This window comes from Ascaphus truei, chromosome 2 (genome assembly GCF_040206685.1).
Source record: "Ascaphus truei isolate aAscTru1 chromosome 2, aAscTru1.hap1, whole genome shotgun sequence".
Classification (NCBI taxonomy): domain Eukaryota; kingdom Metazoa; phylum Chordata; class Amphibia; order Anura; family Ascaphidae; genus Ascaphus; species Ascaphus truei.
This window is the reverse complement of record NC_134484.1, coordinates 488,404,880-488,417,869: the sequence shown is the minus strand read 5'-3', so window position 1 is coordinate 488,417,869 and position 12,990 is coordinate 488,404,880. Positions and strand designations below refer to the sequence as shown.

Genomic DNA, 12,990 nt, shown 5'->3' with positions numbered 1-12,990 from the left:
TACAGTTAATTGTTCACCAATAGTCTGTATTCAATGTTAAGGATAGGGTTACACAGGTATATAAACTGTGTCAACCCTACAGTTTTTAGTTGTTCTTCTGATTCCACCTGGAATGTCACCGGATTGCTGGAGAATTGCTAGCTGATACTTCTCCATCCCCCAACCCTAAGTAAGTGTTACCTTCTTGTCTGTTAATTGTACTATATTGCTGTGTTCACCTTTTTAAGGAATAAATTATATTTTATTATATCTAAGCCTCGTTCAGTTCAACCCAGATATTTGGTGTTCATTATATATTGTCATAAGCTACCGTGACAATTACTTCCTGGTAACACATGTTATAAATAAATCGTGTGTGTGTTATGGGCTATAGCTTCTCTGTGTGAGGCTGACATGTAAAAGAGGAAGTATCGTCCGTGCTGAAACAGAAAGAGGAAATAAGTGGCAGGGGGAGGCATGAGCACAGAAAGAAGATCAGCTAGCAGGGGCACAGAGTATATCACCAGACGTCACTACACACACGGGCACAGAGTATATCACCAGACGTCACTACACACAGCACAGAGTATATCACCAGACACCACTACACACACAGCACAGAGTATATCACCAGACGTCACTACACACACGGCACAGAGTATATCACCAGACGTCACTTCACACACGGGCACAGAGTACAGTATATCACCAGACCTCACTACACACACGGCACAGAGTATATCACCAGACGTCACTACACACACGGGCACAGAGTATATCACCAGACCTCACTACACACACGGGCACAGAGTATATCACCAGACGTCACTACACACACGGGCACAGAGTATATCACCAGACGTCACTACACACACGGCACAGAGTATATCACCAGACGTCACTACACACACAGCACAGAGTATATCACCAGACGTCACTACACACACGGCACAGAGTATATCACCAGACGTCACTACACACACGGCACAGAGTATATTACCAGACGGCACTACACACACGGGCACAGAGTATATCACCAGACGTCACTACACACACGGGCACAGAGTATATCACCAGACCGCACTACCACACGAGCACAGAGTATATCACCAGACGTCACTACACACACAGCACAGAGTATATCACCAGACGTCACTACACACACGGGCACAGAGTATATCACCAGACGTCACTACACACACGGCACAGAGTATATCACCAGACGTCACTACACACACGGGCACAGAGTATATCACCAGACGTCACTACACACACAGCACAGAGTATATCACCAGACCGCACTACACACACGAGCACAGAGTATATCACCAGACGTCACTACACACACGGGCACAGAGTATATCACCAGACCGCACTACACACACGAGCACAGAGTATATCACCAGACGTCACTACACACACAGCACAGAGTATATCACCAGACGTCACTACACACACGGGCACAGAGTATATCACCAGACGTCACTACACACACAGCACAGAGTATATCACCAGACGTCACTACACACACAGCACAGAGTATATCACCAGACACACAGCACAGAGTATATTACCAGGCCGCACTATATACGGTGGGAGATGGGGGTGAGATTGTCACTATGTTTCTCACCAGCCCACAGCCAGCACCACGTGCAGCTCTCACCACGGGGCGATCACCGCATCTTGCTTGGGAGCCCACCAGGGGTCACTGTTCCATATGAGCTCAGGAGTAGCTGGTTAGAGGCGCTCTGGCCTCTCCTCTTCCCTCTCTATGGTCCCTCTGCTGCAGCCGGATGTCCTGGTGTGTGAGGTTTGATTCCGGCAGGAAACACTGATCCTGAGCACAGACTGTCCCACATCCTGAGGGGGGAATCCAGGTCACTCCCACAGGGAAGGACTGAGAGATCACAGGGGCTCCCCCACCCTCCATAGGAAGTACACACACAGTGAGGGGGGGATAAAGTGCACATCTCAGGCACTGAGGGGGGGACACACTGAGGAATAGGCTCTGAAGCCTCTAAGTCCCTTTTCCTGTGCCCCCCTCACATTGCCCACCCCCTGCTGCACAGAGACCTTCAGCCTGTGTTATTGGGTAAGTGCTTTCCTCCTCCTCCCTTCCCCTCCCTTGTGTGACCTGTGCACATTATCCCAGTGCTGCTCTGAGCTTCCTTACACACAGGAGACTGAGAGGCTGAGCCTCTGATAGTGAGGGGGAGCCTCTGGCACTGGGGGGGTTACTCCTCCTGGTATCACAGGGACTGGGAGATAATGGGGGTTATTTTACATTGGGAATTAACATTAGGGATCAGTGAGGATAAGATTGGGAAAGTTATTAAATAGAGTTAGAAAGTAATTAGATTGAGGGAGTATTGGTTGGAGTTTAACTCCTTCATTACCACAGGGGCCAGCATCCTGTGTGTGTTATGGGCTATAGCTTCTCTGTGTGAGGCTGACACGTTTGCCCGGGGACAGTCCTGGTCTGTATGTATCAAGGGGAGAGGAAAAACAGAAGGCGCAAACCACTGACCACAATGCTTAAATTACTAAACACTAATAAGATTGTAATGCAATGAAAGTCCAATCTGTGGAATCCTGGATTGAGTGGGATCTATAAATGAGAAGATAGCCAGAAAAAGGTGAAGTATTTATGTAATATTGACGCACAACGTAAGCACAGATCTTACTTACGAAATCACAGATAAAAATGAGCATGTCAGGATAAAATCCTTGTCTGGAACTATAATACGGGAACTGTTAGCCGCAGGATCAACTCCAAAGGCCGCCGTCTGCGTCCGACGTCTGTATATGCAGATCTCCTCGGCTGGAAATCTCGCGATGTCAGCGTGATGACGCTCCGCTTTCACTTCAGATATACAGAAGCTCCTCTGTGGGTAAACTCGTTCGGAAATGCCGTTAATAGTAGGGTGACCAGGCGTCCCGGTTTTGCCGGGACAGTACCGTTTTTTTCTGTGCTGTCCCGGCAATGTCCCGGCTTTTCTCCATGGTCCCGTTTGTTTTGCACTGTAGGCGGGGAGGATGCGGAAACCCGGCCGGTGAGTATTTTTTTGAATTTCAGGGGGTTGGGCTTCTAATATGCCGGGCTGCAGGTGATTGGCTGGAGAATGCCGGGGGCGGGGCTTTCTCCGCTTCCTCCCCCGATCCCCCGCGGCCCGAGCGGGCAGGGAGGTGGGAGCGGGGACAGCCGTTGGCTGTTTGGTGCTTTCCCCCCTTCTGCCTCCGTTCCCTGTGGCTGCTGCTGCCCGAGGTAGAGAGAGAGAGGTAGGTAGGTGGTAGGGTTGGCGCGAGCGCGGATGGCTGGAGGCGTGCGCACTTTCCCTCCCTCGCGTGCGCACTTTCCCTCCCTCGCGTGCGCACTTTCCCTCCCTCGCGTGCGCACTTTCCCTCCCTCGCGTGCGCACTTTCCCTCCCTCGCGTGCGCACTTCCCCTCCCTCGCGTGCGCACTTCCCCTCCCTCCCTCTCTCGCGTGTGCACTTTCCCTCCCTCCCTCGCGTGCGCACTTTCCCTCCCTCCCTCGCGTGCGCACTTTCCCTCCCTCCCGTGCACACTTTCCCTCCCTCGCGTGCGCACTTTCCCTCCCTCGCGTGCGCACTTTCCCTCCCTCGCGTGCGCACTTTCCCTCCCTCGCGTGCGCACTTTCCCTCCCTCGCGTGCGCACTTTCCCTCCCTCGCGTGCGCACTTGCCCTCCCTCGCGTGCGCACTTTCCCACCCTCGCGTGCGCACTTCCCCTCCCTCGCGTGCGCACTTCCCCTCCCTCCCTCGCGTGCGCACTTCCCCTCCCTCCCTCGCGTGCGCACTTTCCCTCCCTCCCTCGCGTGCGCACTTTCCCTCCCTCCCTCGCGTGCGCACTTTCCCTCCCTCCCTCGCGTGCGCACTTTCCCTCCCTCCCTCGCGTGCACACTTTCCCTCCCTCGCGTGCGCACTTTCCCTCCCTCGCGTGCGCACTTTCCCTCCCTCGCGTGCGCACTTGCCCTCCCTCCCTGGCGTGCGCACTTTCCCTCCCTGAGTCTGAGTAGAGAGTCAAAGACAGAGAAGAGTCGGCGTGGGTTAGACTTGTGCTTATTGATTAGTGATGAAAAGTTGGTATGTTTAGCCTGAGAGAGGGCAGAATTAAAATAGGACAGCATAAATTTGTAGTGAAGGAAATCTGCGAGGGTATGAGATTCCCTCCAGAGGCGTTCAGAGGAACGAGTGGAGGAACGCAGCACGCGGGTGTGGCAATTTAGCCAGAGTCGGGGTTAGAAGGGCGAGGAAGGCAGAGAGAAAGCGGGGCATGTAGATCAAGACAGGAGGATAAGGCAGAGTTGTAGTTCCTGACCAGGTTGTCAGGATCCGAGGCAGAACTGAGAGAGGAGAGGGAGGAGTGTAAAGTGGAATCAAAAGCTGGTAGGTTAATATAGAACAACCAGGGTAAAGAGGGGATAGGGGAAGGGGAGAGGGAGAGGGAAAATACCCTCGCTACTGCCCGTGACTGAGGTGCTACAACCAGGGGAAAGGGCAATATCGAACAAGGAGAAAAAGAACCCCTATATTGGGAGCACACTATGGCTAATGATACTGATGTGAGAGTAAAGTATTAAAACCTGATAAAGACACGAATGTGCCGAAGTATGTGTATAATGGATTGGGATAAAAACAACTTTATTAGGAGAAATCCTCAAATAAAATGAATGTCTCTATAAATGAATCCTATATAAACGGCGAATTTAAACCACGGTGAAGGTGGGGTGCATCAAAAGGATATAGTAATCCAATGTAGCTACAGGCTATCAAGGTACCCTCAAATAGGGATAGGTAGGTATGTGCCAACTGATGGTCAAACCCACATGCAAAGTTTGTGAACTAGCTAGTGTAATCCAGTGCTGCGAATCCAACAAATTGGCAGGTAAGGAATCACTGCCTAGATGTTTCTGACAACGTCTTTTGCCCGGAGCCCTCTCTGCAATATAGAGTAGCTAAATGCTGTTCATATCATAGCTGAAGCATAACTGAAGCATATTCCTGGCACACAACAAAACCATATGTCCTTAGATAGCCTATACATCACCCCCCTATGCACACCATACAGACCGTGGAAGTCTGTGAACTGGGTGCTTCTCGGCGTCGGAGACAGTGAGTACCCGGAAGTGACGAACCCGGAAGTCTCGGGAGACGTCACCAATGACGTCAATGCGTCCCTAGTTGCCTGACGATCGTTTCGCTGACACGGCTTCTTAGGCTTTGCCAGGAATATGCTTCAGTTGTTCTGTGTTCTAGCCATGTCGGGTTAAAGTTGTTTTTAGTACACTACCTCATGACGCTTGGAGTTTATGACTTTGACAGTTACTGCTCACTATTGTTACTTTGTGTGGTAACTGGACATCAGTACCACTGATCTCTCTAGTCCCATTATCATATATATTTGGGTTTTAGAGTGTGTACAATTGTGTATCTTATTAGCCTGTCATTTATTCATATCCATGAGAGCATTGAACACTGGACATTGATTTAAATACTGTCATTTATCAGCTTGCTGTTGATACATTGTGTGGGGACTGGACACCAGTACCACTTACTCATTTCTCATGTATCACATATTAAACCTTCAGTATGTGTATTTCACCAGATAGATAGTCATCTATTTATAGTTGTGAGGGCAATTGATACTGGGCACAAGTCGTTGTCTACAAACACCTGGGCAGAGATTTATGCTGCCCATCTGTTAGACTCGCAGCACTGGTTTTTCATAACTTTACCATATGTATTGTGCTTAAAAACTTCTGAGCCATACAGGACAATACCATCCTCCAACACGCTAACATCCCAAACTAATGACAGACAACTGTCACGGGAAAAGTAAAAAATAACAAGTTGAGGGCCGATCGCCGGGGGCAAAAGCCCACCAACCTCTCACCCCCCTCCCCCCCCTCTTTCCCTCTTCTTTTACTAGCTATAGTCTCCCCCTCCTCGGGAGGCCCAATTTTCTGGGCATTTCAATATGCCCACCTTCCAGAAAAGTTAGAAAATGTTGTATTGCATTGGAATGTAAAATAACCACATGTATGTCTGTATTCATGTAACTACCCAATAAAAAATTTTGGAAAAAAAAAAAAAAACTTCTGAGCCAGCTATGATATGAACAGCATTTAGCTACTCTATATTGCAGAGAGGGCTCCGGGCAAAAGACATTGTCAGAAACATCTAGGCAGTGATTCCTTACCTGCCAATTTGTTGGACTCGCAGCACTGGATTACACTAGCTAGTTCACAACTTTGCATGTGGTTTTGACCATCAGTTGGCAGATACCTACCTATCCCTATTTGAGGGTACCTTGATAGCCTGTAGCTACATTGGATTACTATATCCTTTTGATCCACCCCACCTTCACCGTGTTTTAATTCACCGTTTATATAGGATTCATTTATAGAGACATTAATTTTATTTGAGGATTTCTCCTAATAAAGTTGTTTTTTTCCCAATCCATTATACACATACTTCAGCACATTCGTGTCTTTATCATGTTTTAATACTTTACTCTCACATTAGTATCATTAGCCATAGTGTGCTCCCAATATAGGGGTTCTTTTTCTCCTTGTTCGATATAGGTTAATATAGCGCAGGTTTCTACAGAAACGAGGGCGAGATGGAGACAGAGAAGGGGAGAAGCGAGGTGAGGTGATAGTCAGAGAGAGGAAAGGGGAAATGGAGAAATCAGTGAGATGTTTTTAGTGAACACCAGGACTAGGTAGTGTCCATCCTTGTGGGTGCTGGCTGCAGTCCACTGTTGGAGGCCAAAAGAAGAGGTTAGAGAGAGAAAGTGGGAAGCCCAAGGGAGAGGGGTTCATCAATGTGGCCGTTTAAGTCCCCAAGGAGAAGAACAGAGGAGTCTAAAGAGAGCCAGGATTCAAAGTGAGAGAGAAAAACAGAAGGGGGATGAGTAGAGGGTAGATGGGCGATAGATGACCGCCACTTGGACAGGAAGAGGAGAGAAGATCTGGACCGTGTGAGCCTCAAAGGAGGTAAAAGCAAGAGAGGGAGGAATTGGAAGGGTTCGGTAACGGCAGAGAGAGGAGAGCAGGAGCCCCACGCCTCCACCCCTGCCATCAGGGCGTGGAGTGTGGGAGAGAGGGCACCATAAGAGAGGGCAGAGTCAGACTGAGGGAGCGAGCGAGCCAGGTCTCAGTTATAGCAAATAGGAGCAGAGAGTGAGAGAGAAAGTCATGCACAGAGAGGAACTTGTTAGAGAGGGAGTGAGCATTCCAAAGGGCACAGGAGAAAGGGAGAGAGGAGGGAGGGTGGCAGGGGATGGGTATGAGGTCAGAGTGGTTGACACCAGAATGAGTGAAAGTTGTATGTGGGAGGTGAGGACGAGAGCATGTCAAATAAGGCTTTGCTTTGATAAACGCAAATGCGTTCTCCTATGACAACCGACACGACGAGATGCATTAAGACAAGTGAGACCGGCAAATACAAGAGACGAAAGAACGAAGTCAGATAGGCAGAATAACAACGCCTGTGATGGATTCGGCCACAGAGGCAACATACCTGCTGTTACCCTCCCCCCCCCTTTCTTCCCATGTCTAGTATATAAGTGTCTGCCAGTTCGTCTTGTTCGTGGTAAATGTTTTCTTCTATAGATGGATGAGGTTTTATTTGAATGTACAAGACAATGTGTTGCTAGACCATGTTAAGATATCAAAAAGAGAAAAACCTAATAACATTTCTGTTACAAAAACAAAAAAAGAAAGAAAGCAGGGACCAGGATTGGGAGAGATATCTCCAGAAGCAAGGAGAAGAAGCATGGATAGAAAGAGTGTGTGTGAGGGTGATTTGTAGGGGTGTGCTTTATTGCTGGAGGTATAGCTGTGTGGTGTCAGAAGGCGCAGGTAAGAAAGGAGTTCATGTGAACTGAGACGCGGTGAAGGAAGGAGAGATGGAGATATATGAATAGCGTTAGAGACATAAAGAGGCTAGTGGAAGGAGTGCATAATTTGAAAATAAGTGAGGTCACAGCAAATATAAAAAGTAAAGGCGGCATCACAACAATAGTAACGTGCTGAGAGGTGCAGTCTGGGATAGATGATATCCTCCTTTCCAGCGTAGTTCTAATGCAGAAATCAGAACCAGCAGGTGCTGTCCACTTTGTTGACTCCTTTTTGAACTCCAGTTTGCTTGCTACTTGACAAGAGGCTGCAGACAGCGGAGGCTGCGATGCTGACTGGTTTTATAGCTCTAAAATGTCTCCTGACTTAAGTACAGCCCAGGCAACTAAATTAGCACATGTGAGGGACATTAACCAGAGGGATTTTCTAAAGAGGGTGCTGACCAAGTAGAAGTTAAATACAGATCAATTGCAGATGGGCTTAATTTAAAAGAGGGGGTCCAATCAAACATACCTGAGAAGAATAAGATAATATCTGTTAGGTAATACAGTCGTCCTCCCTTTTTAAACTGGTCTGACAGTATGTTCTGATGTCCCAAATATCTTCTGCATTCTCTCATGTCCTAGTTTTAAATAATGTGTCTGGGACACTGGGGGATAGAGGAGGTCTGTGCAGAGGAGAAAGTTGGGAGGTCTGTGCAGAGGAGAGAGGGGGAGGTCTGTGCAGAGGAGAGAGGGGGGAGGTCTGTGCAGAGGAGAGAGGGGGGAGGTCTGTGCAGAGGAGAGAGGGGGGAGGTCTGTGCAGAGGAGAGAGGGGGGAGGTCTGTGCAGAGGAGAGAGGGGGGAGGTCTGTGCAGAGGAGAGAGGGGGGAGGTCTGTGCAGAGGAGAGAGGGGGGAGGTCTGTGCAGAGGAGAGATGGGGGAGGTCTGTGCAGAGGAGAGAGGGGGGAGGTCTGTGCAGAGGAGAGAGGGGGGAGGTCTGTGCAGAGGAGAGAGGGGGGAGGTCTGTGCAGAGGAGAGAGGGGGGAGGTCTGTGCAGAGGAGAGAGGGGGGAGGTCTGTGCAGAGGAGAGAGGGGGGAGGTCTGTGCAGAGGAGAGAGGGGGGAGGTCTGTGCAGAGGAGAGGGGGGAGGTCTGTGCAGAGGAGAGAGGGGGGAGGTCTGTGCAGAGGAGAGAGGGGGGAGGTCTGTGCAGAGCTGTAGAAGTGAGACACAGAGCTCTCTTTCCTCCCCCAATCTGCAGTGCAGAACTACAGCTGAGGGAGAGCAGGGTGACCCCAAGCATGGAGGTGGGTGCTGTGTCTGGGTCTCTGTGTATGCGCCGCCATATAGAAACCCAAGCATGTGGTAGTCCCATGTCTGTAGCATACAATGGGTGACTGGGCCAGATTTCCCCCAGGTCCCAGCTACACTGGCGACACGTTTAATTTGAGTAGGGCTTGTACCGCAAGCCGGGACATGTCCCGGCTTGCTAGCCCCACTCCCTCGGCGTGCCGCGCGTCATCGGGAGCCTGCGCCCCCTGCACGCGCGTCCAGGGCTCCCCGAGGGAGCCCTGGTGTCCCGCGATGTGGGGGACGGCGGCAGGGGGACCCGGCGGACCCGGCGAGCGGAGGGAGAAAGCCCCGATCGGAGGGCGCTCCTCCGCGGCTTCGGCGCGCGCCCGGCACCCTCCGGCGCGCGCCAGGTTACTGCTGCGGCCGAGACCGGGCAAATGCTCGAATAAACTCGGCCGCAGCAGTAGGTAAAAGGTAGTAGTACAAGATAATGTACAAGATAATGTGTTGCTAGACCATGTTAAGATATCAAAAAGAAAAAAAGAGAACTACAGCAGAGGGAGAGCAGGGTGACCCTATGCATGGAGGTGGGTGCTGTGTCTGGGTCTCTGTGTATGCGCCCCCATATAGAAACCCAAGCATGTGGTAGTCTCATGTCTGTAACATACAAGGGTTGACTGGGCCAGATTTCCCCCAGGTCCCAGCTAGGCCCCGACTCGCTGTAGTTGTGTGTTCTGCAAGGGAAAGCCCATAGTTAGGGACGCTTCCCCATTACTGCATAGTGTCAGGGATACAGGGATCCCGCCACGTGGTCTCTTCTCTTCTCTTACAGTCTCTATACTTTGCCCGACCTCTTCATGGGCGTAATCATATAAATTCAGCGCTGCGGTGAGACGGGGAATCTCCTTCTCAGAGATTTCCAATTCAGCCTTTGCCTCCTCATCCCTGATGGCAGCAGCTGCATGTGACCGCTCAAGGTTAGTCCTCATGTCCTGGAACTCGCTCTGCAAGTGACGCTTTGTCTTCTCCAAAGATATACATACTTGGCGATCGCTACGGACAGACCGCTCTGTATCTCTGTCGTAGCTTCTTGCTCCTTAATGAACTGTTCGTGGAGGAGATCATAGTCATGCTTGGCACCTCGCAATGCAGCATTAACCTGACTCGAGGAACCTTTTTCTCATCTGTTTCCTTTGCCGTCTCCTTTTGAACCCACGCCTTCACCACTGGATAATCTGCCATTCCCAGGAGGATTCGCCAGTCCCTAGAGGCTGCAGAACATCTCGGCTCCCTTCGGAATTGCGAGTTCCTGATGTCGCAGGCGCATCATTAACCATTTCCGTAACTTCCGCTGTCCGTTGCGAACTTCTTTTCTTTTGACTCTTTTCTTTCTTTGTTTTGGTAGCTCTGAGGCATGAGCAGTACTGAACTCACTTTCTTTGCTCAAAACTTCTGTATTTTCTCCTCGCCCACCACGCGTTGCTCGCTGTCGCTGTAGACAATCTTCCTCATACTGCCGGTACTGTTCATACTGGAACGTATGGACGCGCCTCTTCCGAGTGCCCTGGGTCCTCGCACTCCATACATCCTATTGGCATTTTGCGGTTGCGTCTCACTGTCACTGTGCAGCTGGGACTCCAGCAAACCATCAGTTAAACTTTTCATCCACCTTTTCTTCCAGAATCAGTACCTCACATAGGTCACACTCTGTATTCGTTTCTCTGCTTCAGCGCAGCTTCCCATCAACTTTCCTGCATATACTCTAATAACATCTGGTGTCCTATGTGGTGTGGCAGTCTTTACTTCCAGAATTAGTACCGCTCGTGGGTCACTGTCTGTATTAGTTTCCCTACTTCAGCGCAGCCATTTTGAAAACCCCCTTTTTTTTCTCTCTCTCTCTCCCAACACACCTGGTGGTGCAGACTTCATTCCCAGAATCGGTACCTCTCGTGGGTCACCGTCTGTAGCCATCTTGCTTGATTTGCTTCTAGAATCGGTACCGCTTGTGGGTCACAGTCTGTTGTGCAGCTTTGTTTTGTTGCTTTATCCAGCGCAGGGATCCTCGTCTTTCTGCCTGGATTTGTGGCTCTTTATTCTGGTGCCCTCTGCATGCGTTTCTTCTGTCGCCCTCTGAAGACGCTGCATCCCACTTCATACACCATATGTGACGGAGCGGCCTTTAGGCAAGGTCAGATATGATTCCACACATGCAAGTTTTAGGTAAACCACAATAGGAGTGGTTTTATTCGCCACAAAAACAACTAAAACATTGGGGCTACTGCCCCTCTAAGGCAAAACCTAAATCCTAAAACCAACATGCTGGTCCGGCGTCTCCGGTTTCTCCAGCTGCAGGCTTTCAGGTCATGCTGCTTCCAGGAAGTCTCTTGTCCTTCTTTGTGCTCCATCTTCTCTGCTATGTGGGGCTTTGAGTTCCCCACTGTTGTCAGGCAAAATCCTCTGGTCAGCATGCCTGGATCACTGCGGGTGGGAGCTCTCTTGTCTGTGATCCTCTCACAGAGACTCCAACAGGGACACTGACAGGTTCTCATTTCCTGCCTTTTGTATCCTGTTCAATCAGGAGTTACCATCTCACTTGCAGGAAACCCGACACATAGTCTCCTGCCCAGTAAAGGGAGTTTAACTTATTGACTCCCTTACAAACCGCTAGTAATTAAGGGGTTAATCTCCCCCTCAACCCAACTGGGACAATTACCCCACCCCCGCTCCCTATTGATTGTCACACTGGTAATGGGTATGGATTGCCACAATGGCAATGAATGGGCAAGTTAAAAAATACGGCAACAAAATAAACACATTACATTTAAATAAAACAAGCATTTGACAATAAAGCCAGTGACTGTGATAAGCCATGCCCAGAATATGGGCATAGATTGCCACACTGACAATGAATGGGCAACCTAAATAAAATACACAAAAAATACAATACATTACAATGAAATCAAAACAAATATTTGCCTAAATATGCATTGCTTGTCACTGATTATCTATACCCATAAAGGGGCATAGATAAGCACATTGGCAGTTAATGGGCATCCTAAAAAAATACATAGTTAAATAACATACAACTAATGTGTTTGTTACCTTTGCTGCATTCACCCTCCAAATCCTGCTCCGTCAGCAACTCTTGACCCACAACGCAATGCTCCTCAAACGGCCGATGTGAAGAAGTCCCAGATCATATTTTGATTGAAGAGACGTCTCCGGTAAGAGGAACAAACAGAAAAGGTCCGTTATAGCAGAAAAGCTCTATGAAAGGAGAAGTACTAATTGCCTATATATAGAGTAATAGTCGTGTACAGGCATACCCCGCTTTAACATAAGCAATGGGACCGGAGCATGTATGTAAAGTGAAAATGTACTTAAAGTGAAGCACTACCTTTTTTCCACTTTACAATGCATGTACTGTACTGCAAACATCATATATGTGTATAACTGATGTAAATAATGCATTTGTAACCAAAATAAATACAGTAGGCTTTATTCAAATAAAATGAATGGGAGCAAGCAAGGAGGTGAGGGGCGCGCACGCAGGTCAGTACTGTATAGCAGCTCTCTCCTCGCAGTCTCTCTCACTCACTTAGTCTCTCTCTCTCACTGAGTCACGCACTCAGTCACTCACACAGTCACTCAGTCACTCACACAGTCACTCAGTCACTCACACAGTCAATCAGTCACACACACAGTCACTCAGTCACACACACAGTCACTCAGTCACACACAGTCACTCAGTCACACACAGTCACTCAGTCACACACAGTCACTCAGGCACACACAGCCACTCAGTCACACACTGTCACTCAGTCACACACTGTCACTCAGTCACACACTGTCACTCA

General features: G+C 49.3%; 1 protein-coding gene across 2 annotated transcripts in view; it reads left to right on the top strand.

The window, feature by feature from the left end:
• LOC142488445 (uncharacterized) overlaps positions 1–12,990 on the top strand; it is a 507,675-nt gene that overhangs the window by 150,556 nt on the left and 344,129 nt on the right. Inside the window, exon 1 of one of the 2 annotated variants that reach the window (XM_075588966.1) lies at positions 1,781–2,071. The exons of the other annotated variant lie outside the window; for it this stretch is intronic. The gene's annotated coding sequence lies outside the window, so the exon portion shown is untranslated. Of the gene's footprint in view, positions 1–1,780; positions 2,072–12,990 lie in introns of those variants that run through there. 2 annotated transcript variants of the gene reach the window in all.